The sequence below is a fragment of the Macaca fascicularis genome, chromosome Y, assembly GCF_037993035.2.
Source record: "Macaca fascicularis isolate 582-1 chromosome Y, T2T-MFA8v1.1".
NCBI classification, from domain to species: domain Eukaryota; kingdom Metazoa; phylum Chordata; class Mammalia; order Primates; family Cercopithecidae; genus Macaca; species Macaca fascicularis.
The window spans coordinates 9,023,539-9,051,210 of record NC_132903.1 but is presented as its reverse complement, the minus strand read 5'-3'; the positions used below and the strand labels follow the sequence as shown (position 1 = coordinate 9,051,210).

At 42.6% G+C, this 27,672-nt stretch overlaps 1 pseudogene across 1 annotated transcript in view; it reads right to left on the bottom strand.

The window, feature by feature from the left end:
- Positions 1-27,672, bottom strand: part of LOC141409579 (RNA-binding motif protein, Y chromosome, family 1 member A1-like) — a 304,090-nt pseudogene that overhangs the window by 252,202 nt on the left and 24,216 nt on the right. Inside the window, exon 6 of the transcript XR_012430515.1 lies at positions 21,528-21,533. The product of XR_012430515.1 is annotated as an RNA-binding motif protein, Y chromosome, family 1 member A1-like (transcript). The remainder of the gene's footprint in view (positions 1-21,527; positions 21,534-27,672) is intronic.

Below are 27,672 nucleotides of genomic sequence, written 5' to 3'. Positions count from 1 at the left end.
CAGCCCACTTAACGAGCCCCTCCACAATGACAAGACCGTGCAGATGAAGTGAAACAGAGGCTGCATTACTAGGCAAAAGCCAGACATGACTGCCTGCTTCTAATCCTACAGGAATCATGCAGCCTTCTGATAGAGGTGGGAGAATAGGAGTTTCCTTGTTTGTTGATGTAACCAGAATTTACTGTTTTAAAAGTATCAAAACTGCCCAGTCATTAAAATGTGACAGTGTTTAGAATGAAACACCTACACAATGGATTCTTTTGAGGGTTGCCCTATGTGAACTCGGAAACTTTTAGTGTGGAAGTCATTGAGCCAGACCCAGGGAACTCTAGGTCAATGAGGAACATAGAAGTAGGAAAAAGAAGAGGCAATTTTGGAGGCAACATCCCACCCAGCATCAACCATCCCATGCCCACTTGGCTTTAAGTCTGAAAGCCCTTAAATCGGGCTTTGAGAGTCTCACTCATTACTGGGAATTCTCATCCTTATCCTCACTACCTAGGCCTTCCTGCAAGACAGATCGATAATTTTCATATAACATGTTTGTGCTGAAGCATTTTGGTGGACAAAGACAATAACCAAGTTTCCCATTATTTGAAGGAGCATAGGTAGCAAGCAGGGGAGCAACTAGCAAGTTCTTACCACTATTATTATTCTTAATACAAGAGTTTTAAATCTTCCTGGAGCTGGAAACCATTTTCCAATTACTGATCCAGGATCAACCCATGCCAAACCTGTACAGACACATGCACCAACTTTATCATATCTCTGACTATATTTTTGACTGCTTGCCCTTGATGATGCAGATAGCAATTGTTTAGGTTGTTTCTCACAGAACCCTCCTTCAGCTGTTAGCAAGTAGTCTAGGGCTAATATATTTTGATATATAGTATTTCTCATCTGGGTTTCCTGCCAGCCTAAAACAGTCAAAGAAATCTCTGCCGGCTTTGTTAGTGATTATTTCTAAGACAACTTGTAACTATATGATCTGGTTGAGCATGTAAATTGGAGTTTGGAATCCCCATGAGCCATCTTGCACTCAAGTGGCAGGACCATAGTACTGTGTAATTCTTTCAAGGGGTCACTCACCATCTTTCCAAATCGCCTATAGCTATGCTCCTCTTTTCTTGGGAAGCATAGACTGGAAAGTCCAGAAGTTAACTTCTTTTCACGGGCAGTAGGGAAAAAAAATTTTTTCGATGGTGCTGATAACACAACCATTGGTCAGGTAACTTGGTGTAGGCTCCATGCCCGCATATCCAGTATAGTCCAGTGGGGGCTATCCAGTCCCAGTGACACTCAGGGTGGGTCCACATTGTTTGCAATTTTGGAAATTTGCTAATTGGATTTTTCTCAATGTGGTTTGAACCCCACCACGTGGCTGTTTTTGCTGTGCTGTTATACAGGTTTTGCCCAAGGCAGTTGAGCCTTCCCACAGGGAGGGTGAAGTTCTGTCCTTCTCTAGTTATACAGTGTCATCCAGTAATTGAGGTTCTTAAAACACAGAAGTTGCCAGAATGGGCCTTCTGGACTGGAATCTTATTGAGAACTGCTTCAGTGGGAACTAATTCTCGGGTTTCCCAAGGCCAGTAGTCTTCCACAATGGTTCCCTCACATACATAACAAGGAGTAACATTGAGGGAATAGGCTACATTTTCTGCTTACTGTAGGACTAACTTCTTTGTCTTCTCTGGGAGCTCTGCTACTGGCACATTCAATTCATCATAAAAAGTCTAAAACGCTTGTTTGGGAGACCACAGTTAGACCTGTTTTAGGACTAAAATATTTACTTGAGAATCCAGTTCAGCTCCGCTGATCACTAGAGTTACATGTTCTCCCTTTTTTTAAAAGGGGATCCTGGGGCTTGGTGATCATTACTTCTAAGGGGTTACAGTGGCCACTCATGGGAGAGGAACTGCCCTTTCCTTTTTGAAACCATAGCAGAATTTTTCATTATTTTTCCAGGTAACCCAAATGACACAAGACCAGTAATTGCATACTTTATCCCGTAGGCCTAACTCATGGAAAATATACTTATTCTCTGTTGTATCCCTTTCTTTCCCAGTCTAGAGAGCCACATCCTAATCCTTGCTGATAACTACTAATGGTGGCACAAGCATCAAAATTTAAGGCTATATGTTTGTGGGTTGATTTTTCTTCTACTTTAGCAATTGTTTTACTTGTATAACTTAGAAAAGAACCAGTTCTTAATCTTATTTCAAAGACTGTGATCATAGGAGGCTCAGATGAGTTATAGCCCACATCAGATAGGTAATTTCCTGGGCTACACACTTTACACTGAGTGAAGTTAAACAAGAAGTTCCTTTTGAAGTTTCTAGGCATTTATAACAACTATGGAACAGAAAGATAATATTAACTTGTTGCCCTATCTCAGTAACCGTATGAATACACTGGGAACGGTTCTCCATGTGGGGAAAATCAGTCTTTATTATACAAGTCCAAATTTTCAGAAGAATAAGTCCCACAATGTGTTTCTACATGCTTTTGCTGTGCGTAGACCAGTCAGCGTCTGGGCGTGACTGGAGAAGGGCTTGTCTTTCTCAGTGTCACTTTCCAGGGGATGTCCAGGCTCAGTCTCGCCTCCCAGGTCTCAGGCACTGCAGGTTTTACATGACAGTAATGGATCCATGACAGGTTACTTCTACCTTACAGGCAGGTGGAGCTGCCAAAATGATGGTCTGGGGTCCTTTTCACTGTGGTTGTAGTGGGCTACATTCCAGTCCTTGATGCACACGTGATCACCTTGGGAGAAGGGGTGAACTGGGGAGAATGAGCTAACAGGGGCACCATTCACTAATCCAAGCTGAAATTGTTCGTGTAATTTTTCCTAAAGCCTGTAGTTCTTGTTCTAACTCAACTGCACCTCACTCTCAAGGATTGCCTGGAAGTCCTCATAATATGGTAGGAATTCTATGATATAATATTTCATAAGGGAAATATCCTGCTCTTTTAGAAGGGATACGTCTTATCCTAAACAATATCATAGGGAGAGTCTGTAACCATTTTAATCTTGTTTCCTGGCACATTTTCCCTAAGATATTTTTGACAGTTTGATTCATTCACCCCACTTTTCCAGATCTTTGAGGTCAGTAGGCTGCATGCAGTTTTCATGTGATCCCTAATACCTTTGCTGTTTTCTGCACCGAGTCAGCAACAAATGCCAGCCCATTATCTGAATCTGAGCTGATTCATAAGGGCAGTGCAAATCTAGGAAACAGATTTCAAATAAACACATGGGTTACTTCAGGAGTTTTTCACTTCATATTGGATAAACCTCTACCCACCCAGAGTATGTACATACAAAAGCAAGTAGATACATGTTACCTCCACACTGTGGCATTTCTGTGAAGTCCACCTGGAGATTTTCAAAGGGAGCTGCTCCGTAAGCTTATATGCTGAGCAGAAAGGCTGGACCCCAGCTTGAATTGTGCTGTTGGCAGGTAATACATTTCTGTGCCACTGTTTTGGCAAAGGCTGACAAATGTGGTATGTAGAAGTACCAGCCTAACAACTTTTCAAGTGATTGCTGACCTAGATGGGTAGTTGCTTGCATAGTCAGTGCAACTGCAGCTCCTAGCAGCTGTGGTACCACTGTCCTTTTGCCTAGTAACTGGATCCATCCCTCTTTTGCTGTTTGCCTTCCTTCTGTCTGGTAGGGTTTGGAGGTTGCTTTTTGAGCCTCTAAGTCAGTTCTGGAGTTCCCTAAAGCAACCGTGGTAGAAGCTGACCGGTGACCCTGCAATGCCACCTTTTTTTGGGTTTCCATACTTCTTCTAATAATTGCAAGATTTCTTGCTGATGTTTTATGTCCTTTCCTCCAGAGTTTAACCAGCCCTTTTATTTGTATAATGTTCTATGCACTTGGAGGATTAAGAAGTTATATTGAGAGTCAGTGTAATTATTTACAGTCTTACTTTCACTGAGTTCTAAGGCCTGAATTAAAGCAATGAGCTCAACTTTCTGGGCTGAAGTGCCCTTGGGTAATGGTTTGGCCTAAATGACACATCCAGGGTTACCACTGCATATCTCACATACCTCTCCCATTGTGGGTTGACAAAGCTATTCCCATCCACATACAGCTAGCTCCCAGCCCACTGATGCTCAAGGCTGGTCCCAGAGGTGAGGTCTGCTACAGTAGACTGAGTACAACAGTTCTACACAGTTATGCTCAACAGGCCTTCTTGATACCAGGAGCAAGGTGGTGGAGTTCAGGTTGTTATAAACTTCAATGGTTATGCAGAGATTTTCAAATATCAAACTTCAGTGCTTGTTTAGCCTAACATTCGTTAGCCAATGGTGTCCTTTGCTTTTCATTAAAGTCATCACTGCAAGGTGATGGAGGTCTTTATGTTCAGGTTTTGCCCAAGAGTTAGTTTATCTGCTTCTTGTGCTAGCAGGACAGTTGCCGCTAAGTCCCTCAAATATGGGGGCCAACTTTAGAAACCCCATCTAGTTGTTTAGAGAGGTAGGCCAGTGGCCTCAGCCAGGGCCCCAGAGTCTAGGTCAAACCCCAACTGTCATTTTCTCTCTCTCTCTGACACACATAGTGTAAATGGCTTTGTCAGGTCAAGCAGAACCAGGTCTGGGGCTGATACGAGTTTGTCTTTTAACTCATGAAAGATGTATTGTTGGATCCCTCATTCAGAATGTTCCTTGTGGTCCCCATTTTTAACCCCATACAAAGGTTTGGCTTCTAGTGCAAAGTTTGGAATCCAGTCTTCAGAACCCCACAGTTCCTAAAAATTCTATCACTTTCCTTCTGGTCTTAGGCTCCTATAGTCTGCAGATGACCTGCTTTCTTTGTGATCCCAAGTTGTGTTCTCTCTGCCAGATAGGGAATCCCAGGTAGTGTACCTGATATTTGCTGCTCTGGGCTTTCTTCTTGGACATGTTTTACCCACAGTTCTCCAGGTGCTGAAGCAGGACATCCATCCCTCTCATGCACCCAAATACCATGGAGTGTCCCAGCAGAAGGTCGTTGACGTACTGGAGCAAAACGCAGCCTAGGTGTTTGGCGGGGAACTTTTGGAGGTCTTGAGCCACGACCTCCCTGAAGATGGTGAGGGAGTTCTTGAACCCTTGGAGAAGCCAGGTCCAAGTGTACTGAGTGGTGCACCTGAGCCCACATCTTCCCACTGAAAGGTAAACAGTTTCTGGCTCTCAGGAGCTAGCTAGTCTGATGCTAAAGAAAATGTCCTTCAGGTCTAGGTAGGTGAACCATCTATCCTCAGCTAGCAATAACCCCAGAAATGGATACAGGTTAAGTACTGTTGGATATAAAGTCACTGGGGCTTGATTGAAAAAGCGCAAGTCCTGTACTGGCCTGTAGTCCTTGGTCTTTTGCTTGGAAACAGGCAGGAGGGGAGTGTTCCATGGAGACTGAGAAGTGACTGTAATTCCAAAGGCTCTTGGGCATTGGATATGAATCTGGATACTTTCAAGAGCTTCTCTGGGGATGAGGTACTGTCTTTGCCTGAGTAGGTGGGCCACAGGCTTAACTTTTATTAGAAAAGGGGCTTGGTTCACTGCCACCCCTAGAGGATTATATTCTGCCCACATCCTTGGCCACCACTTAGGCAGAGCTGTTTCTCTCTTGGCCTAGTTTGGTTAAGAAAAGTCTCCATTCCTCCTTCCAGGGGAGCTTAAGGGCCATGAAGAATCACTGCACATCCCCCTATGGCACAAGTCTGGGGCAAGGAGACTGTTTTGCCAAGACTCCTGTAGCTCCAATTATATCGTTAATCTTGCCGGGCGTGGTGGCTCACGCCTGTAATCCCAGCACTTTGGGAGGCTGAGGCAGGCGGATCACGAGGTCAGGAGATGGAGACCATCCTGGCTAACAGGGTGAAACCCCGTCTCTACTAAAAATACAAAATTTAGCCGGGCGAGGTGGCAGACGCCTGTAGTCCCAGCCACACGGGAGGCTGAGGCAGGAGAATGGCGTGAACCCAGGAGGCGGAGCTTGCAGTGAGTGGAGATCGCGCCACTGCACTCCAGCCTGGGATACAGAGGGAGACTCCGTCTCAAAAAAATAAATAAATAAATAAATAATAAAAAATAAAAATAAAAAAAAAAATAAAAAAAATAAAAAAATATATCGTTAATCTTTTTGGATAACGGGGAGACTGGGGAAGTTATCAGTGAATGTTCAGCATGAGTATCAACAAGAAACTCAATATCCTTGCCCCTGACTGTAGGGGCAATGTCCTTTCCCCGACCATGGACTCATTGGGAGCACCTGAGCCCAGTCCCCCTCAGTCCTTGCAATCAGCCAGATTAAACAAGGCCCCTGCATTCTTGCTTCGGACCTCAGGCTTGGAGCCATTTGTTTTTCTCTTTTAACCGGGAGCACTTGTCTTTTCAAAGCCTGATTTTTTTGCAAAGGTTATGCTGCAGCCATGGTTGGTCAGACTGCATGTTTCCCCCAGGCCCCCATTCCTCAGCCCTTCATCTGAATACCCCTAATAGCTGCAGCTAGCAGGTCTGTGTTTCAGAGAGCTTGGCACTAGCTTTCTTTGCAGCTTTCTCTATGACCTGCTGCATCTCCATCCACAAACACCAGATTGGCTATTTCCAATAACTGTGAAGTGTTCATACCCACAAACCCAGCCTGTTTCTGAAGTTTGTTTCTAATGTCTTCTGTGCCTTGACTAACTAAAGCCATGTTAATCATGCATTGATTTTCAGGACTTTAGGATGACAGGGAGTATACATATGATAGGCCTCACACAGTCTTTCATACAATTGTCCCAGACTCTATTATTTTCCTTGAATGACTTCAGAGACTTTGTTAACATTTGTGGCCTTCTAAAATCCCTTCTTTAACCCTTCTAGGAGGGCTTCCTTATATCACTTTAGCGTTTCTATAACTTTCCCTTCATTTTTGTCCCAGTGGGTGTCCGTTCCTGGTAATTGGAGCCTCACATACTCCTGGGGGTTTTGGTGGTCAGCCAGAGCATGTCACTCCAGCCACTTGGTGGCTGCCTGGAGCACCTTTCACTTTTCACCTGTGTTAAACAGGTATACAAGCAGCTGATGGTAATCAGCCTAAGTAGGGTTGTGGGTCTGGATAATAGTTTGGAGCAAAACAATTGAAGTTTGAGACTTTTCAGTATGAGGTGGGGTATATTTGTTTCCAAGACAGGAAATCAGCAGAGGTAAAAGGTTGCTACAAATAGGCACACCTTTCCACCACATGCCTGGCCTTGTCTACCTTATAATACCACTCGTCCCTCGGGAGCATTTGTATTTCAGTCTTAGGTTGTAAATAAGCTGCCAAGGGTGGGATTTCTCCTGCAGGTTCAAATCCTCTCTTGCCTACACTTAGTGGCCTAGGGGTGTGTGTGTCCTGCAGAGATGCAAGTTCTGTGGGCTCAGGAGTGGATAGTCTCTCTACTCAGTAATGGGGAGGCATCACCAGTGCCATTTCCTGCTATGAGTCTTCTGATATCCATTGGACAGAACTATAGGAACCGGCTTCTCTCACTGGGTGGAGTGGAATCCTTCCTTGGTTGTCTGTCCCTTTTCCACTAACACTGCTGCTGCTGCTGCCTGTCCTCTTAACCATTGTGGGGGTTCTAAAACCAGTTGTAACCTTTATGTACAGAAACATCTGGGTGTTCTGGCCTACAGGTTATCTTGTGCCATACCTTTGAATCAAGGGAGCTATCTAGGCTTCCTTTTGATGGCCAATCACTTCTAATGTTTGCCAGTCTATCTCACACAAAGTTCTAAGTTTCCCTGGTGTTATAGTAACTCCATAGTCTCTTTTAAATCTCTGCTTCAAATTGTTCAACGTAGTTCCTAGTAGGATGGGATTACTTTGTGTCTGACCTATTTTTCTTCCTTGACAATACTCACACTGCAAGAGGGAAAGGGTAAAGGTCTCTCACTCATCTGATTCACACTAAATCCAGTAATTCAAGCCAAGTCAAAATCAAAACCAAAACCAAAACCAAAGTGCTGATAAAGGCATGTTGTGGGTGATCAGGCCATGCTTCTAAAACAGGTTGGGCAAGTTTCTAAGACAGGTCTTACCATGTTCCAGATATCCAGACCCAATGTGCCCATTCCTTCCCAGCATTAAGCCACTGCTTCAATCCTTCACAGGGGCCTGTCGTGCACTTCTCTGGCAAGGCATTCTACTGGAGCAATTGCCTAACTGGAAGCAGTCTCAGGATTCATATCACTCAAACTGAATGAAATCTGCTTCAGGGATACTCCACAAAGTAGGCGTAAGCCACCTAAGGGGCTACCTCAACCTTCCACTAATAACCTCACTTCCTGGTCAGCGAACCAAGAAATGTAGCAGGATGAGGCACAGACAAAACCCTTCAGATACCAGGATACAGAAGGAAGTGGCTTTATTTGGCAGGGAGCATCAGCAAACTTGCATCTCAAAAACAGATCACCCTGAGAGAGAGATTCCTGCCCCTTTTAAAGGCTTACAACTCTAAAGAGTCCATGTGAAAGGGTTGTGATCAATGAAGCAAGCATGGGTACATGACTGGGACTGCATGCATCAGTAATCAGGACAGAAGAGAATACAGCAGAAAGTTTCACAATGCATCCTCACACAATGTCTGGAATCTATAGCCAATGCAAGCAATTAGGCCAGGGATTGATTTTTAACTACCAGGCCTAGGCTGTGACATCAGGCTCTCTTACTATTGGTCTCATTTCTGCCTTTCTTTCGCTTTTGCTTTGTCTTTCTTTTTCTGAGTTATGAGACACTAAGGTGGTGGTCTTCCTTACCACCTGAAAATTGGGCCATGGTGTGGACTGCTTGTGTAATTAATGGAATGAAGGGACAGAGTTAGAAGCATCTTCTGTATCATCTGTCTTTATTTATTTTGCAGGTGAAGTTATGGTACCCCATCCACCCCTCAGCAGATTGCATCCTCAACCTTACCTGACCTTATTGCTGCTCACACTCTGTGTCCCAGGATGAAATCCCAAAACAATAGAGAAATACCCCTTCATGACATTAAGCACGTAGTTAACTGGGAACTGAATACGAGGTAAATTCAAGGGGCCCTACAGACAGGACTGCTAGTATCTCTCCTTGGATTGGCTGCAAGACAATAAAACACTGGAAGATGTTTGTTTTTTGGAGTGATGTGCTACTCTTCTTTCTAGAAAAGTGGATTTTTTCTCTGCAGGGAGAGGTGATTTGCATGATAGAGGATCTCAGCCCCATTCTCAATTCACTGCAGATTCATGATCCACAGGAAAAAAACAAACAAACAAACAAACACGGAGCCCCACAGCCCTAGCACAGCCATACAAACAGGCCACCCAATGGTTAGGAGACTCAAACAAACAAACAAACAAAAAGTGCAGAAGCACATTAGCCACACTTTTTTCAGCGGACTCCACTTACACACACACACAAATACACAATGTAACACACACACAGACATCCAACACTCACAGCACTCCCACAGAAACACACAACCCAGAAGCTCCTGCAGCTGCGTGGTTCTGTAGGAAACCTCAACCTGGGAGAGAGTAACCCCAGGGAACATAGTCAGGCTATACCTAGAAATCACAGTGCGACAAGATTCAAAAAGACACACCCCTACTATGGCTAAGCAGGGCTGAGGAATATTGCAGATCATTTTGGTTCCATAGGAATTTTGTAGTTTATTTCTGGGGCTCTGTTTGACTTTTTGTCAGGCTGGTTCATGTCTACCCTCTCCTAGGTCCATGGAACTATCCCGCGAATCCCATAAAAAAGACAGGTGGGAGTGCACCGCTGATGAACCCCCACAGAAATCTCCTTCTCCACCAAGATGCAGGAACTTGTGGCAAGGAAATGGTGACAATTATTGTGATGCTAGCCAGAGCTCATAACAATGTCGGGTACCATGAGCCTCAATGATGTACATTCGTGAGGCAGGCATGGGCAGCTGGCTGTCAGATCTGTCAACTTGTTTAAGCAGAGGAAAATGGTATAGTTAGAGTCAGTCTGGTATCAGGAAAAAGGCTGCCTGCAAAAACCCACTAAAAGACCCAGGGCCCTTTCAGGCCATCTCCATGACTGGGTCCCCCTGGAGGAGTAGGTGTTTCAAGACTGTAAGGTGGTCCCTGGAAAGTGCTCTTGTGACTTTGTTCCTGAAAGACACTGTGTTCCCGAATCGGATCCCATGAAAATTGGAATATAATCTGGTTGTTGTTGATGGTTCCTTGGGTGGTAGAATCATACCTAACACCCCAGAGGTGGGAGTCAGTGAAAGATAGCTGCATTCTAGACCTCACTCCCTCCCTTCATCCTGGACCTCACAGGAGATCTCTGGGAATGGCAGGAACCCTGAAAAATACAAGTAAAAAGTGGAGCAGTGTTCTCACACCACGGACCGGCCTCTCACGTGTGCAAATGAGGTTGAAACAATGTCTCAGGGGCCATATGTGACAATAGCAAGCCTGAAAAGCAAGTCAATTCATTTTGTTGAGGGGTACTGTGGATTCCCAATGAAAGCAAAGAGAAATCAAGACTCACCTGAGAGAATGAGCCACTTTGTGCTTGAGTCCAAGCAATGCTCAATGATTCTTGTTAGAGGAGTTAAAAGCCTCCTGTAAAGTGTCAAAAACCTCAACGCCCAGAATGAGACATTGACCTGAAACCTGGATCTCAGCCAGCCAAACCAAACTCCATTTTAATCTTTGAAATCCATGGCAGCAAAATAATCTGTGGTGAGACACAGTCACATCCAGCAACAGCCCAATGAATGAGCCCCAACACAATGAGAAGGTCCTGTAGATGAAATGAAACAGAGGCTAGATTATAAGATGAAGGCCAAAAACCTCTGCCTGCTTCTCATCCTACAGGAATTATGCAGCCCTCCAACAGAAGTGGGAGAACAAGGATTTCTTGGTGGTGGATGTAACCAAAATTTATGGTTTTAGAAGTATCAAAGCTGCCCAGTTATCGAAATGTGATGCTGTTTAGAAGGAAACATTCACACAATAGATATAGTCAGGGTTGTTCTCTGTGAACTGGGAAGTGTTTAGTGTAAAAGCCATTGAGCCAGACCCAGAGAAACCCTTGACTGATGACGAATATGCAAGTCAGGAAAAGAAGAGGTAAATCTGGAGGCCACATCCCATTCAGCATCAATCCATACCACTCCCATTCGGCTCCGGTTAGTAAAGCCCTCAAATCAGGGGTTTGCCAAAATGGCCCAACTTGCACTTCAAGTGTTCCTTGAACTTTGAGATACTCCCACCTGAACCCTGGGCCATGGTGAGGACTGCTTTTGCAATTCAGGTAATGCAAGGATAAAGTTTGAAACACCTTCAGGTCATCTGTAATCATTTTTTTTGCAGGTGAAGTTGCAGGATCCAATCCACCCCTCACCATTGTATCCTCACCCCTATCTGATATTATTGCTGGTTACACTCTTCATCTCAGGATGAAATTCCAAGATGATGGAGAAGTTCCCCCCTCATGACTTGAAGCACTTAGTCATCTGGGAACTGAATTTGAGGTAAATTCAAGGGGCCTTATGGACAAAAATGCTATTATCTCTCCCTGGGTTGGTGGCAGGACAAAGAAACACCAGGACGTGTCTGTTTTTTTGTTGTTGTTGTTGTTGTTGTTGTTGTTTTTGTTGTTACTCCTGTGGTTTGCCCATGTATTTTTAAACTAGTAGGTTTTTTTGCAGGAGGAAGTGATTTGCGCATGGGTGGCCTGCCTTTCAGTTCACTACAGATTTATGATCCACAGAAAATTCAAGAACACAGAGACCCACAGCCCAAGAGGAGCCACAGAGACAGACTACCAAAAGTGTGGGAGACCCAAACACAAACAAAAAGCACTGAAGTGCTTAGCCACATTCCTTTAAGCAGACTTTAATTACAGGCACACACAAAAACACAAAATGACGCATGCACACACAGATATCCAACACTCACAACACTGACAGAAACACAGAGCCCAGGAGCTCCTGAGGCTGCAGGATTATGCAGAAAGCCCCACATGTGAGTGAGCAACCCCAGGGAATACAGGCGGGCTGTACCTAAAAATCACAGCAGGGCAAGTTTTAAAAAGACTCATCCCTACAACATCTAGGGAGGCCTGAGAAATCCTGCAAATCCTTTTGGATCTTTAGGGATTTCATGTTTCATTCCTGGGGCTCTGCTTGATGTTTCTTCAGGCTGGCTCATTTACACCCTCTCCTAAAATCTTGTGACAATCCCGTGGATCCCACAGAGAAGAAAGGTGAGAGTCCTTGGCCGACACACATCTACAGAGGTCCCCTTCTCCACCAAGCCACAGAGACTTGTTGCTAGGTAATGGTGACATTCATTGTGAGCTAGCCAGAGCTCATAATCAGACTAGGTGACCAGAGACTAGTGCATGTGCATTCATGAGGGAGGCTGGGGTGCCTGCTATCAGAGCTTTCAGCCCACCTAAGCAAAGGAAAATGAAATAGGCAGAGCCCCCCGGTATCAAGAAAAATGCTGCCTGCAAAAACCCACTGTGGGACCCAAAATGCATCAACCTCATGGTCCCTTTGGGCCATCTCTGTTTTCAGGTCCCACTAGAGGATGAGGCATTTTGAGCTTCTGAGGTGGTTATTGGAAACTCCTCTTCTGACTCTATTCCTGAAAGAGGCTGTGTGTAAGAATTGAGTCCCTTGGGGATTGGAATATAATCTGGAGCATTGTTGAGGGTTCATTGGGTGATAGAATTTTACCTGAGTCCTCAGAGGCAGGTGTCAGTGAAAGATGGCTGGACTTTTGACCTCACCGCCTCCCTTCTTTCTGGCCTTGCAGGGGCTCTCTGAAAAAACAAAACAAAACAAAACAAACAAACAACAACAACAAAAAACCCCAAGAACCATGACAAAGGTAAGTCCAAGGTGGAGCAGTGTTCTCACACCTCGGACAGGCCTCTCATGGATGAAGATGAAATTGAGACCTTGTCTGAGAGGCTGTTTATGGCTATAGTAAGCCTGAGAAAGGTGTTCAGTGGTGCTGTTGAGCAGCACTAAGGATTCCCCCATGAAAGCAAAGAAAAATCAAGGTTTGCCCAAGAGAATGAGCTGCCTTGTGTTGGAATCCAAACAATGTTCCATGATTCCTGTCAAAGGACCGAAAAGCCTCCTGCAACACACAAACAACCTCAGACCCCACAAGGAGACAACGACCCACAACCTGGCATTCAGCCAAACTGCTTAAAGTCCCTTTTGCTCACCAAAATTTCTGGAAGCTAAATAATCTGTACGGAGAGGCAGTCCCTTCAGCAACAGCCAATTGAAAGAGTTCTTCCATAATGAGAAGGCCATGTAGATAAAACGAAACAGAGGCTAAATTACCAGCCAAAAGTCAGACATGGCTGTGTGCTTCTCCTCCTACAGAAGTCGTACCACCCGCTGATGGAAGTGGGAGAAGAGTTTCCTTTTGGCAGCTGTAATAGGAATTTATGGTTTTAAAAATATCAAAGCTGCCTAGTCATTTAAACTTGACAGTGTTTAGAAGGAAATCCTCACATAATGGATTCTCATGTGGGTCGTTCATCGTGAACTGGGAAATGTTTAGCATGGAAGTTGTTAAACCAGACCCAGGAAACCCTAGGCTGATGAGAAACATGGAAATAAGGGAAAGAAGAGGCAAGTCTGGAGACCACATCCCACCCAGCATCAATCCAATCCACTCACATTTGTCTCCAGGCAAAAAAGCCCTCAAATCAGGAGTTTGCCAGGATGGCCTCAATTTGCACTCCAAATGTTCTTTGCACCTTGCACTACTCCCACCAAAACACTGGGTCATAATGTGGACTGCTTGTGCAATTAAGGGAATGCAGAGATGGAGTTGGAAGCAACTTCTGCCATCTGTCTTCATTTTTATTTTATTGCAGGTGAAGTTGTCGGAACCCATCCAATCGTCACCACATTGTACACTCACTCCTATCTGACCTCATTGTAGCTCACACTCTATGTCCCAGGAGGAAATCCTGGGACAGTGCAGGGGTGTCCCCTATGACATGAAACTCTGGGGATTTTTTTTTTTGGGTGTGGTGTACTTTTCTTCTTTCTAGAAGAGTGGCTTTTTCTTTTATTTCCCCAGAAGAGGTGATTTGGAAACTTGTGGGTCTCAGAACACCTCCTAATTCACTGTGGATTCATGATCCACAGAAAAATAAAGAACATAGAGACCTGCAGCTGAAGCAGAGCCATACAGGCAGGCTCCCAACACCAGGCTGGGAGACTCAAAAAAGAAGTACTGAAGTGCATTAGCCACATTCCTTTAAGCAGACTCCACTCACAGGCGTGCACACACACACACACACACACACACATACACCCCACACAGAGAGACATACTACACTCGAAACAGTCCCACAGAAACACAGTCCTTCAGCCTCTGAGTCCGAGTGGTTCTGCAGGAAGCCCCATTTCATCGACAGCGACCCCAGGGAACACAGGCCATGTGTACCTAGAAATCACACTGAGGGAATTTCCAAAAGAGTCACCCTTACGAGGTCTAGGCAGGCCTGAGGAATCCAGCCGATTTATTTTTATTTGTATTTTTGTTTTTTACTTTTTTATTTTTTTGGAACCTTAGGAATATCCTAGTTTATTCCTGAGGTTCTGACGTTTCCTCAGGCTGATTCATGTCGGCCTTGTCCTAGAATCGTGGGACTATCTTGTGGATTTCACAGAGAAAACAGGTGAGAGTCTACAGCAGAGGAACTTCCACTGAGGTTTGCAATTCCCCCAAGCTGCAGGGACTTGTCACTAGGCAACAGTGACGTTCACTGTGACAATAACTAGAGCTCACAATCCGGCCTGGTGCCCTGAGACAAGTGCATGTGCATTTGTGAGGCAGTCTAAGGCTCTCCTCTGTCATAAATGTCAGCCTGCCCAAGCAGAGAAAAATGGTACAGGTAGAGCTGTCCTGGTATTGAGGAAAAGCCTGTCTGTGAAACCCACTACGGGACCCTAAAAGTCTCAACCTCAAAGCCCTTTTGGGCCATATGCGTGTTCGGGTCCTGCTGGAGGAGGAGGTGTTTGGAGACTCTGAAGTGATCTCTGGAAACTGCTCTTCTGACTCTGGGAAGAGTCTGTGAGGCTATGAGGCAGAATTGGGTTCCATGACAACTGGTATGTAGTCTGGTGTGTGGTTGAGGGTTCTTTGGGTGATAGGAATCATACCTGAGACCCCAGACGTGGGTGTCAGCAAAAGATGACTGGGCTTTGGACCTCATTGTCTCTCTTCATCCTGGGCCTTGCAGGGGCATTTTGGAAAAGGCAGGAACCACTACAAAGGCATGTCCAAGGTGTAGTGTGCTCTTACACCTTGAACTGGCCTTTCACGGGTACAGATGAGATTGAGATGTGTCTCAATGGCTGTCTGTGGCAATGGCAAGCCTAAAAGGGACATCCATCAGCACTGCTGAAGGGCACTGTGGATTCCCTATGAAAACAAAGAAAAATCAAGGCTTGCCTGAGAGAATAAGCTGCCTTGGGCTGGAGTCCATGCAATGCTCAATGATTTCTGTCAGAAAACCCAAAAGTCTCCTGCAAAGTGCAGACAACCTCAGTCCCCAAAATGAGACCATGACCCACAACTCAGAGTGCAGTCAACCTACCCAAAGTTAGTTTTGCTGTCTGAAATCCCTGGTGGCTAAATAATCCCTGGTGAGAGGCAGTTCAATTAGCAACAGCCCAATGAAAGAGTCCCTCCACAATGAGAATACCATGCAGATGAAATGAAACACAGGCTAGATTTCCAGGATAAAGCTAAAAACGGCTGCCTGCTTCTTATCCAACAGGAATCATGCTTCTTATCCAACAGGAAGTGGGAGAACAAGAGTTTCCTTGTTGGTGGCTGTAACAGGTATGGTTTTAAAATTATCAAAACTACCCAGTCATTAAAATGCAATAGTGTTTAGAAGGAAACACTCATGCAATGAATTATCATGAGGGTTGTTGCCAGTGAACTGAGAAACAGTTAGTGTGGAAGACAGTTAGCCGGACCCAGGATATCCCAGGCAGACAAGGAACATGGAAGTTGGGAAAAGAAGAGGCAAGTCCTGAGGCCACATGCCATGGAGCATCAATCCATTCCACTCCAATTTGGCTCTGGGTATGAGAGCCCTCAAATCAGGAATTTGCCAAGATAGTCCCAATTTGCACTCCAAGTATTTTTGGCACATTGGAGTACTCCCACCTGAACACTGCTTGTGCAACTACAGGAATCTGAGGATGCAGCTGGAATAAACTTCTGTGCCATCACTCTTCACCTTTTTTTCCAGGTGAAGGTGAAGGACCCCATCTAATCCTCACCAGATTGCATCCTCATATCTCTCTGACCTTATTGTTGCTCACATTCTCTGTTCCATAATGAAATTCCAAGATGATGGAAGAGTGCCCCTCATGATGGGAAGCATCAGCTTGATGACTGACTGAATTAGAGGTAATTTCAAGAGGCGCTACAGACAGAACTGCTAGTGTCTCTCTTGGTCTTAGCCACAGGACAAATAAACACTGGGAGATGTCTATTCTTGGGTGAGGAGTGCTCCTCTTCTATGAAGAAGCACTTCTTTGAAGAAGAGACTGACTTTTATTGCAGGGGTACGTGATTTGGACCCCAACAGGTCACAGTCAGCTTCCCAATTCACTGCGGATTCTTTATCCATAGTAAAATAAAGAAAACGGAGCCCTGAAGCCCCAGCAGAGCCACACAGGCCACCAAATGGTTGTGAGACTCAAACAAAAGAAGTGCTGCCGTACATTAGCAACACTCATGTAAGCAAACTCCACTTTCAGGGAGAAACGCACGCGCACACACACATACCACAAGCACACAAAAAAGCAGACATCCAACACTCTCAACACTCCCACAGAAATATACAGACCAGCAGCTTCTGAGGCTGTGTGGTTCTGTAGAAATCCCCACTAGGGAGAGAGCAACCCTGGGAGCATAGGCCGGTTGTAACTAGAAATCGCACTACAGCAAGTTTCTAAAGGACTCATCCCTATAATGTGTAGGCAGGCCTGAGGCATCCTACAGATTCTTTTGGATGCTTAGGGATTTCACTGTTTATTCCTGGGTCTTTACTTGATGTTTCCTCAGGGTGGCACATATCTGCCCTTTCCTAGGATCATGCGACTATCCCGTGCATCCCACAAAGAAAACAGACAACAGTCCGCCCCCAACACACCTCCACAGAGCTATCCTTCTCTGCCATGTTGCAGTGACTTGTCACTAGGCAGTGGGGTCATGTCTTATGGTGCTAGACAGAGCTCACAGCTCAGGCCTTCTGTCAGGAGAACAGGGCATGCACATTTGCAAGGCAAGCACGGACGCCCAACTCTCAGATGTGTGAGCCTTCCTAAGCGGAGGAAAATGGTACAGGCAGAGCCAGCCTGGTTTTGGGAGAAAGACTGCCTGTGATAACCCTCTGTGGGACCCTGTAAGTCTCCACCTTAGGACTCCATTGGGTCGTTTTCGTGGTCTGGTCCAGCTGGAGAATGAGAATTTTGAGACTGTGCACGGGCCCCTGAAAACTGCTCTTCTGATTGCTTTCCTGAAAGAGGCTGTGTGCAAGAATCTGGATCCATGGGGTTTGGAATATAGTCTGGTAAGTTGTTGAGGGATTTTTGGTTGATAGAATCACATGTGAGACCCCAGAGGTGGGTATCAGTGAAAGATGGCTCTGCCCTTTACCTAACTTCCTCCCTTCACCCTGTACTCCCAAGCACTGTCTGGGAAAGGCAGGGATCACAAGGAAGGCAAATCTAAGGTGGAGCTGTGCTCTCACACCTCAAACTGGTGGCTCACAGGTGCAGATGAGGTTGAGACAGTGTCTCAGAGGCCGTCTGTTTTGATTGCAAGTCTGAAAAAGGTGTCTAGTAGCATTGTTGAAAGTCACTGCGGACCCACCATGAAAGCAAGGAAAAATCAAAACTCACTCAAGAGAATGAACTGACTTGTGCTGGAGTCCAAACAGCATTCAGACATTCCTGCCAGAGGATCCAAAAGCCTCCTGCGAAATGCAAAAAACCTCAGTCTCCACAAAGAGACCCTGACCCACACCCTGAAGCACAGTCAGCCTACCCAACTTCCCTTTTCCTCCCTGAAATCCCTGGCAGCCAAGAGATCTTGGTGTGAGGTAGTCACATCCAGCAACAGCTCAATGAAATACTCCCTCCACAATGAGAAAGGACGTGCAGATGTAATGAAACACAGCCTAAATTACCAGAAAAATATCCAGACACACCAGCCTGTTTCTCATGCTACAGGAATGACACAGCCATCCGATAGAAGTGGGAGAATAAGAGTTTTGTTTCGGCATCCATAACAGAAATTTATGGTTTTAAATGCATCAAAGAAGCTCAGTCATTAAAATGTGAGAATGTTTAGGAGGAGACACTCATACAATGGATTCCCATAAGGGCTGTCCTCTGTGAACTGTGAAACAGTTAGTGTGTAAGACATTTAGCCAAACCCAGGAAACCCTAGACAGACAAGGAACATGGAAGTCAGGAAAAGAGTAGGTAAGTATGGAGGCCATATTCTACCCAGCATCATTCCACTCCACTCCCATTTGAGAATGGGAATGAAAATCCTCAAATTGAGAGTTTGCCAAGATGGCCCCTGTTTGCACTCCAAATGTTCCCTGCACATTGGAGTACTCCCAGTTGAAGACAGGGCCACGGTATGAACTGCTGTTGCAATTAATGGAATGCAGGGATGCAGTTGCAAGCACCTTTTGTGTCATCTGTCTTCACCTTCTATTGCAGGTGAAGGTGCAGGACCCCATCTACCAGTCACCACGTTGTATCCTCACTCCTATCTGTCCTAACTGCCGCTCACACTCTCTGTCCCAGAATGAAATCCCAAGACAATGGATGAGTGTCCCCTGATGACTTTAATCACTGGCTCAGCTGGGAACCAAATTTGAGGTAAATTCAAGGGGTCCTGCAGACAAGACTGCTAGTGTCTCTCCCTGGGTTGGCTGTGGGACAATGAGACACTGGTAGATGTCAGTTATTGGGTATGACATGTTCCTCTTCTTTCTAAAAGAGAAGCTTTATTATTATTATTATTTTTTTTTTTGCAGAGGAAGGTGAATTGGATCCTGATGGATCTCAGATTCCCAGTTCATTGTGGATTCATGATCCACAGAAAAATAAAGAACACGGAACCCACAGCCCAAGCAGAGCTACACACACAGGCCACCAAAATGTTGGGTTACTCCAAAAAAAAAGAAGCATTGCAATGGGATAGCCACACTACTTTTAGCAGATTCCACTTACAGGCACACACTCCATAGGCCATCTGTGGTGATTGCAATACTGAAAATGGTGTCCAGTGGTGCTGTTGACAGGCAATGTGGACCCACTAGGAAAGCAAAGAGAAATCAATGCTCACGTGAGAGAATGAGTTGCATTTTGCTGGAGTCCAGGCAATGTTCAATGATTCTTGTCAGAGGACCCAAAATCCTCCTGTAAAATTCAAACATCCTCAGTCCCCACAACACGACCTCGACTCAGTAACTGGAGCTCAGCTAGTCTATCCAAAGTCCCTTTTACTCTCAGAAATCCCTGGTAGCCAAAAGATCTGTGGCAAGAGGCAGTCCCATCCAGCAACAACCCAAATGAAGGGGGCCTGCGACAATGAAAAAGGATGTGTAGATGAAATGAAACAGAGCCTAGATTACCAGGAAAATGTTAGACATGGTTGCCTGCCTCTCATCCTATAGGAATCATGTCACCCTCTGATAGAAGTGGGAGAACAAGAGTTTGCCTGTGGATGACTGCATGGTAATTTACAGTTTAAAAAGTATCAAAGGTGCCCAGTTACTAAAACGTGACAGTGCTTAGAAGGAAACACTCATATAATAGATTCTCATGAGGGTCATCCTTCATGAACTGGGAAATGTTTAATGTGGAAGACCCAGGAGCCAGATGAAGGAAACCCTAATTTGATGAGGAACACTAAAGTCAGAAAAAGAAGTGGCAACTGTGGAGGCCCCATCCCACCCAGCATCAATCCATCCCACTCCCATTTGGCCCCGGATATGAAAGCCCTCAAATCGGGAGTTTGCTAGGATAACCCAAGTTTTCACCCTCCGTGTTCATGGCATGTTGGAGAACTCCCAGGTGAACACCAGGCCATGGTGTGGACAGCATGTGCAATTAAGAGAATACAGGGATACAGCTGGAAGCAACTTCTGTGTCATCTGTCTTTACCTTTTCTGCAGATGAAGGTGCAAGATGCAATCCTCACCTCACCAGATTGTATCCTCTCCCCTATCTGACTTTATTGCTGCTCACACTCTCTGTTCTAGAATGAAATCCCAAGATGATGGAGTAATGCCCCCTCATGACCTTAAGCAACTGCTCTGCTGTTATCATGTATTGATTAATCATAAATATAGTTGTTTACATTCGTTGTGAAATACAATGCTTCATATTTCTTCCCTTTTCTACACTATTTATTTTCTTCTTACATTCGTTATAGTTTGTAACTTATTTTGTCAAATACGTGCAATGAGGTAGCATCACAGTATTGAAGAAAGCACATTGCATTGGAAACAGACACATACTGAAATGGGAAAATGTCCCATATCCTCCGCCGCTGGGCTAGCATTGAGGACAGTTTGTGGGGCTCTGACCCCAGGCAGCATGTAAGGATGAATGTTTATAGCTCCTGAATCCCCGAGGGACATGTGTTACATGGTGATAATTTGGTTTATTCATCTGTAGGTGGCTTGTGTTAGCTCAATTAGACACCCAGCCTTACTGCAAAGACAGTGGACTTTCTGTATCCTGGGGCTTCCTGCCTTGGCAGACCTGAAAAATTGGCTCACATATGGGCTTAAGAATAATTGCAATATTTCATTGAGTGGAAGTTCTCAGCAGATGAGTGGGGAGCCAGAAAGGAGATGCAGTGGGAAGGTGGTTTTCCCTTGGAATGGGGCAGCTCAGCTCTCTCCTTCCACAGCCCCATGGAACTCCCTGTTCTTCTGCTGTGAATGGCCTGCTGCCTCAGTCCTTGTGATCTCCTTTCTCTGGTATCCTCTCGAGGTCCGGTTGCTATGTCTTCTTCTGCTGATGGTTCCTCTCAACACTCAGCTGCTGTATCTCTGCCTCCTAGGGTCTTGGGGTTTCTTATAGCACAGGATGGGGGTATGGCAGGCTATGGTGGTCTTAGAAAATGCAACCCTTGGGCAAAAAAAAAAAAAAAAAAAGGAGAGGATGTCCTCACCTAGATCAGTGAGCACAGGCCTGAGGGTAGAGCTGTAGCCAAAGGTCACACCCTCTTCTGCCAGCCACTTTCCTGCTCCCCTTCCATATCAATATTTTCTAATTTAAAACAAAAATAGTATCCAAATCCTTTAGAGAAGGCAACTGGAGAAAATCTCATTGGAAGAGCCAATCTAGGATTAGGGTCACTGCATGGAAAATGGAAACACAGGCACCATGTCCTGCAAGATGTAGAATCACTGCAGAAACATATCCCCTACTGAGAAGTAAATGGAAACAAACTGATTTCTCTCATCTTTTTGTTATCTAATCTTTGCAGTGGCACCCCTTTGGTGAACTGAAACAGGAAGTAATTTTTATGGGAGCATAGGAACCATGCCTCTCAGGGGCAAGGTCTCTCTATTACAGAACAGTGACAGGGAAAGGTAGGAGATGTAGCTGTGGCATAAAAACCCAGCACCTCACATAAAGGAGTATCAGAGACAAATATAGTATCAAGAGATCAAAATAAAAGTAGTCTCATGAACAATTCATGAATGATATTTGTGAAATGACCAAAAAGTAAAACAGAGCTTATGAGTTACTAAACATAACAAGAACATAAAGAAAAGCAGGCACAATTGTAAAGGCCAGGGTATTTATCTTTCCTTGCAGGATCTTGAAAGTCCCTTCTAGAATCTTTTCTCAATATCTTCCATTCAAGGATTCATTCAAGAAATATTTATTGAGCTAGTATGCTTTAAGAATTGGGCAGATGGTATCATATGCACTGTTATACTTTTATCATTGATAGAAAGAATTTTTTTTTATACAACTTTATTCTCCCAAACATTCTTCTTGCAAATTGGTATCCTTACAGATGCAGCCAATTGCTGCTGCCCTAAGAAGGTTCCCCAAAGCCCTGTAAACCCAATTAAGAACTTCCTTTCTCTCCAACTAAGTTATTAAATTGTATATACTGTAACACTTTTCAGAGTACATTTCAATTATTGCTTTACTCTTCATTCTCCAATTAAACTATGAATATTTTGAAGGGAAAGTCTATAAACACTATGGCTTGACATTTGTCAATATTTATTGTACAAAATGTTGTTAAATATTCATATACAATGTTGTAAAAAATTTATTGTAATTTTTGGAAAACAATATAAACAATATTCACTGCCCATTCCCCATGAACTGCTCAGCTTTAAACAATGTCTATATTTTTGGAGCAATTATACAAACTTCCAAAAAATACCTGAAAGTGTTTTTATTTTAATTTTTTTTTTCTATTGAATTATTTTGTAGAGACAAAGTCTTGTCCCATGGCCCAGGCTGAATTGCAGCTTGTGATTGCAGCTCACTACAATCTTCCATTCCTGAGTAAATAGAACAAGATATGAGTGCCATTGCATCCAATGTATTTAATTAATTCATTCATTACATTTGTAGAGATAGAGCTGCATTGTTGCTTGTGCTGGTCTCGAACTCTGGGCTTGAAGGAATCCTCCCATCTCAGCCTCCCAAAGAGTGGTGATTTCAGATATGAACCACCAGACCTCCAAGAGGAAATTTTAGATTTTAGAATATTGCAATATGTTAGACTTAATTTCTTCTTTCCATTTTGCGTGTGCAGAGGCACTTGAGAATAATTATTTCTTATGGTGAGAGTGTGATTTCTCATATATGGTCACCAAATTTTGAAATCTTTATTCTGTTTACTTAAAACCTAGTAACTACTAGTAAATTCAGCTGAAAGTAGAATACATGGGTGTTTTTGTCTTGAGGTTATGAAGACAAATGTAGAGAGATAGTAAGAACCAAAGACATTTATTTTCATGTATGTTAAAGCTTTATCCTTGCCGATGAGGCATCATACCATGGCACAGATAGGTTTATAAAATACCCTGAAATACATACTTTAGTAACCAGTTTAGCACTTGCAATATCCCAACTTTGTTTTCCTCAGGAGTTAATAATGCATGGCACTTGTAGAAAGTAAATGAAGTTTGAATTGTTGTGAGTTATTTTAGTTATGGCTTAGCTAACCATCTAACTTATCAAAATGTGCAATATCATAAGTGTTGGACATTAAAAATTAATCAACAGGATTTATGTAACTAAAAGTTGCCATCTAATGTGATATTTTTCAGTAAGATGACAGCAGTAATTATTCCAAAACATAGTCATTGCTGTAGTTTGAGCCATCATAGAAATTTCCACCCAAGGATTTCACAGAGTCCGGATCTGGGCAGCAGTGATTAACATAATGGTTATGAATGAGAAGAGATTTTTATACATCTAGCTGTGTTTAGCTGTCAGTACTTTGAAGGGAAGTATTTGTCATATTAATAAGAAAGGGTGCATTGGACTGGATACTAAGAAATGCATTGTTTTTCTTGTCCTCTATAACATAAAATGTGAATTAGATATATGGAAACAATGGAATATTTCGCAGCATGGCCTGACATTTCACTACACTTTTATGTTTTTAAACATGTAAAAATTCATTAAATATATAAAGGACAGTTATAAGACAAAAATGGTGGAGTCAGAGGTCACAATCCACAGCAAGGTGATAGTATCTTGTGCATGGCACCCTGAGAACGGAAGTAGAGTGAGAATCAACTTTCAGTTGCCTACAGGGAACAAGGAGAATGAAGCTATCAGCAGTTCACGTTATTGAATTAATTGAAATAAATATGTATAGAGATTTTGTGACCTTTACATCAAATTGAGTATAGTAGTTCAAATTGAGTATCTGATAAGGATAAACTCTTTCCAAATTTCCCACATGTAAAATTGAGGATTAATTAAAAGATTACACAACCCATACATTATGGGTATCTCATATAAATTTATATACTCATGTGCAAATTTGCAGTGTGAAAATATTTGTCTGTATCTAAATATATCCAAATCCATTGATGAACAGTTAGAAATTTGAAAGTTATTCTCCCATTTTACCATTCCCTTTTCTAGAATTTTGTCACAAATATAATTTTTCTATCTGTTTGAGGCCCACTTCAGAGTAGGTTTGTAATGTATGGACACAGTAAAGTCTTGAGATGTCACAGGGTTTGTATCAGAGAAAATACTAACAGACAAACAGAGAGCCAAATCATGAATGAACTCCCATTCACAATAGCTTCAAAGAGAATAAAATACCTAGGAATCCAACTTTCAAGCGATGTAAAGGACCTCTTCAAGGAGAACTACAAACCACTGCTCCATGAAATCAAAGAGGACACAAACAAATGGAAGATCATACCATGCTCATGGATAGGAAGAATCAATATTGTGAAAATGGCCATACTGCCCAAGGTAATTTATAGATTCAATGCCATCCCCATTAAGCTACCAACGACTTTCTTCACAGAATTGGAAAAAACTGCTTTAAAGTTCATATGGAACCAAAAAAGACCCTGCATTGCCAAGATAATCCTAAGCCAAAAGAACAAAGCTGGAGGCATCAGGCTACCTGACTTCAAACTATACTACAAGGCTACAGTAACCAAAACAGCATGGTACGGGTACCAAAACAGAGATATAGACCAATGGAACAGAACAGAGTCCTCAGAAATAATACCACACATCTACAGCCATCTGATCTTTGACAAACCTGAGAGAAACAAGAAATGGGGAAAGGATTCCCTATTTAATAAATGGTGCTGCGAAAATTGGCTAGCCATAAGTAGAAAGCTGAGACTGGATCCTTTCCTTACTCCTTATATGAAAATGTTAGACCTAATACCATAAAAACCCTAGAAGAAAACCTAGGTAATACCATTCAGGACATAGGCATGGGCAAAGGACATCTTGTCTAAAATACCAAAAGCAAAGGCAACAAAACCCAAAATTGACAAATGGAATCTCATTAAACTAAAGGGCTTCTGCACAGCAAAAGAAACTACCACCAGAGTGAACAGGCAACCTACAAAATGGGAGAAAATTTTTGCAATCTACTCATCTGACAAAGGGCTAATATCCAGAACCTACAAAGAACTCAATCAAATTTAAAAGAAAAAAGCAAACAACCCCATCAAAAAGTGGGCAAAGGATATGAACAGACACTTCTCAAAAGAAGACATTCATACAGCCAACAGACACATGAAAAAATGCTCATCATCACTGGCCATCAAAGAAATGTACATCAAAACCACAATGAGATACCATCCCACACCAGTTAGAATGGCAATCATTAAAAAATCAGAAAATAACAGGTGCTGGAGAGGATGTGGAGAAATAGGAACACTTTTACACTGTTGGTGGGAGTGTAAACTAGTTCAACCATTGTGGAAAACAGTGTGGCGATTCCTCAAGGATCTAGAACTAGAAATACCGTTTGACCCAGCCATCCCATTACTGGGGATATACCCAAAGGATTATAAATCATGCTGGTATAAAGACACATGCACACGTATGTTTATTTTGGCACTATTCACAATAGCAAAGACTTGTAATCAACCCAAATTGATTAAGAAATGTGGCACGTATATACCATGTGACAGATTGGATTAAGAAAATGTGGCACATATATACCATGGAATACTATGCAGCCATAAACAATGATGAGTTCGTTTCCTTTGTTAGGGACATGGATGAAGCTGGAAACCATCATTCTCAGCAAACTCTTGCAAGAACAGAAAAAACAAATACCACATGTTCTCACTCATAGGAGAGAATTGAACAATGAGATCACTTGGACACAGAAAGGGGAACATCACACACCGGGTCCTATTGTGGGGAGGAGGGGGGAGGGATAGCATTAGGAGATATACCTAATGTAAACGATGAGTTAATGGGTGCAGCATACCAACATGGCACATGTATACATGTGTAACAAACCTGTACATGTACCTAGAACTTAAAGTACAATTAAAAAAAAAAGAAGAAAATACTAAAACTTATGTTATAAAAGATCCATTGTGAGGAGAAAGTTATACTTCACATGACTACAAATACAGAAGTATTATTTCATCAAAAGCTGGTATCAGTCAGTACCATTTGTTTTTAATGTTTTATTTAAAATACTAACCTCAAAATGGTTACTTGAATAGAATAATGTTATTGGTAATAAATAATTATTAAGAATTTCCTTTAATTGTTGATTATTTAAAATGTAAGTAACATACTAAAAAGTACCATATAATGTAGTTTCATGAAACATTCTCTATGGTTTCTGCAAAATCAATAACCTCAATGACATTTTTTGATATAGATAAATTTCCTTATATCCTTTTATTACTTACTTGCATGTCATAACTGAGAGAAATAAAAATATTTTTATTTACACATATACAAACCATGGATTTTTGTTTATGTTTTATAGTGAGAGACAGTCCCAATAATTTTATCTATATAGGAAAATTTTGAGAAGCCCAAAGTTCTTAACTTTCTTTATTTTGAAGGTTCATATTTCAGTCTAGATATGAGATTAAATTGACTATGATAATTTTTTTACTTTGCTCTGATACTGATTTTCTGATACAGTGTTACAAATGTACAGAGTTAAAAGCTTGCTTTCTTCTTCTTCTTACTTCCCCATTGGACCTGTACCTGTGATTTCTGCAGTAATGTGCACAGTTATCTGAAATAAGGTTGTTGAAACACACAAGCATAAATGGAATTCTTTATTTCTGTGAACCTTTCAGAACAGACAAGTAAAACTGAAAGATAATTATGAATTTAAGTCCACTGTATATGATAGAAATACAATAAGTCTGAAAATACAGTGAAAAATGCATACCTTATCTAAAACATAAGGCAGAAAAATGAAAAATTTAATTTGACATAAAAAACAGTTTAAAAGTTACAATCTTTTCTAGTGAGAACAAGTAGCACTAAAAATCCTATTTTCCCTGTTTTAATAAATGAAAGTATTACTGTATCTACAAGCTTTCAAAAGAGTTAACTCTAAATTAAGCAACAAGTTTAGTCATTCAAACAGCAGATGTGTCATCTTAGAATTTCTCCGAGGATCTTCTGGGAGAAATATAATCTAATCTCGCTTTATAAACAATTGAATTAGCCAATGAAATTATGACTATAGTCTCACAATTTCATTGTCCTTCTCTTTTCAGTTTATACATATTCTCTTTAAAATTCAAAAGCCCCTATAAATCATATGATAAATAATAATGACCGAAACAGTCAGAAAACAAAAAACTGATCAGGAGACACATTTCAAGATTTCCTTTATGAGAATGCTACACAAACCATGTGATATACAAGGCATACATCCACCACGAGAAAATAACATTTGTGTAGCACTTGACAGTTTATACAGTAACAATGAATATTCTCATTTGATCTTCAAAAGGATTTGTAAACTCATGTTTCATAAATGAGGAAAATGTGATTAAATAATACAAATCAGAGCTGTTACATCTACCTAGGACCATGTCAGCCAATAAAGCAGTAGCATGAGTTTTCTTCTGGTGAG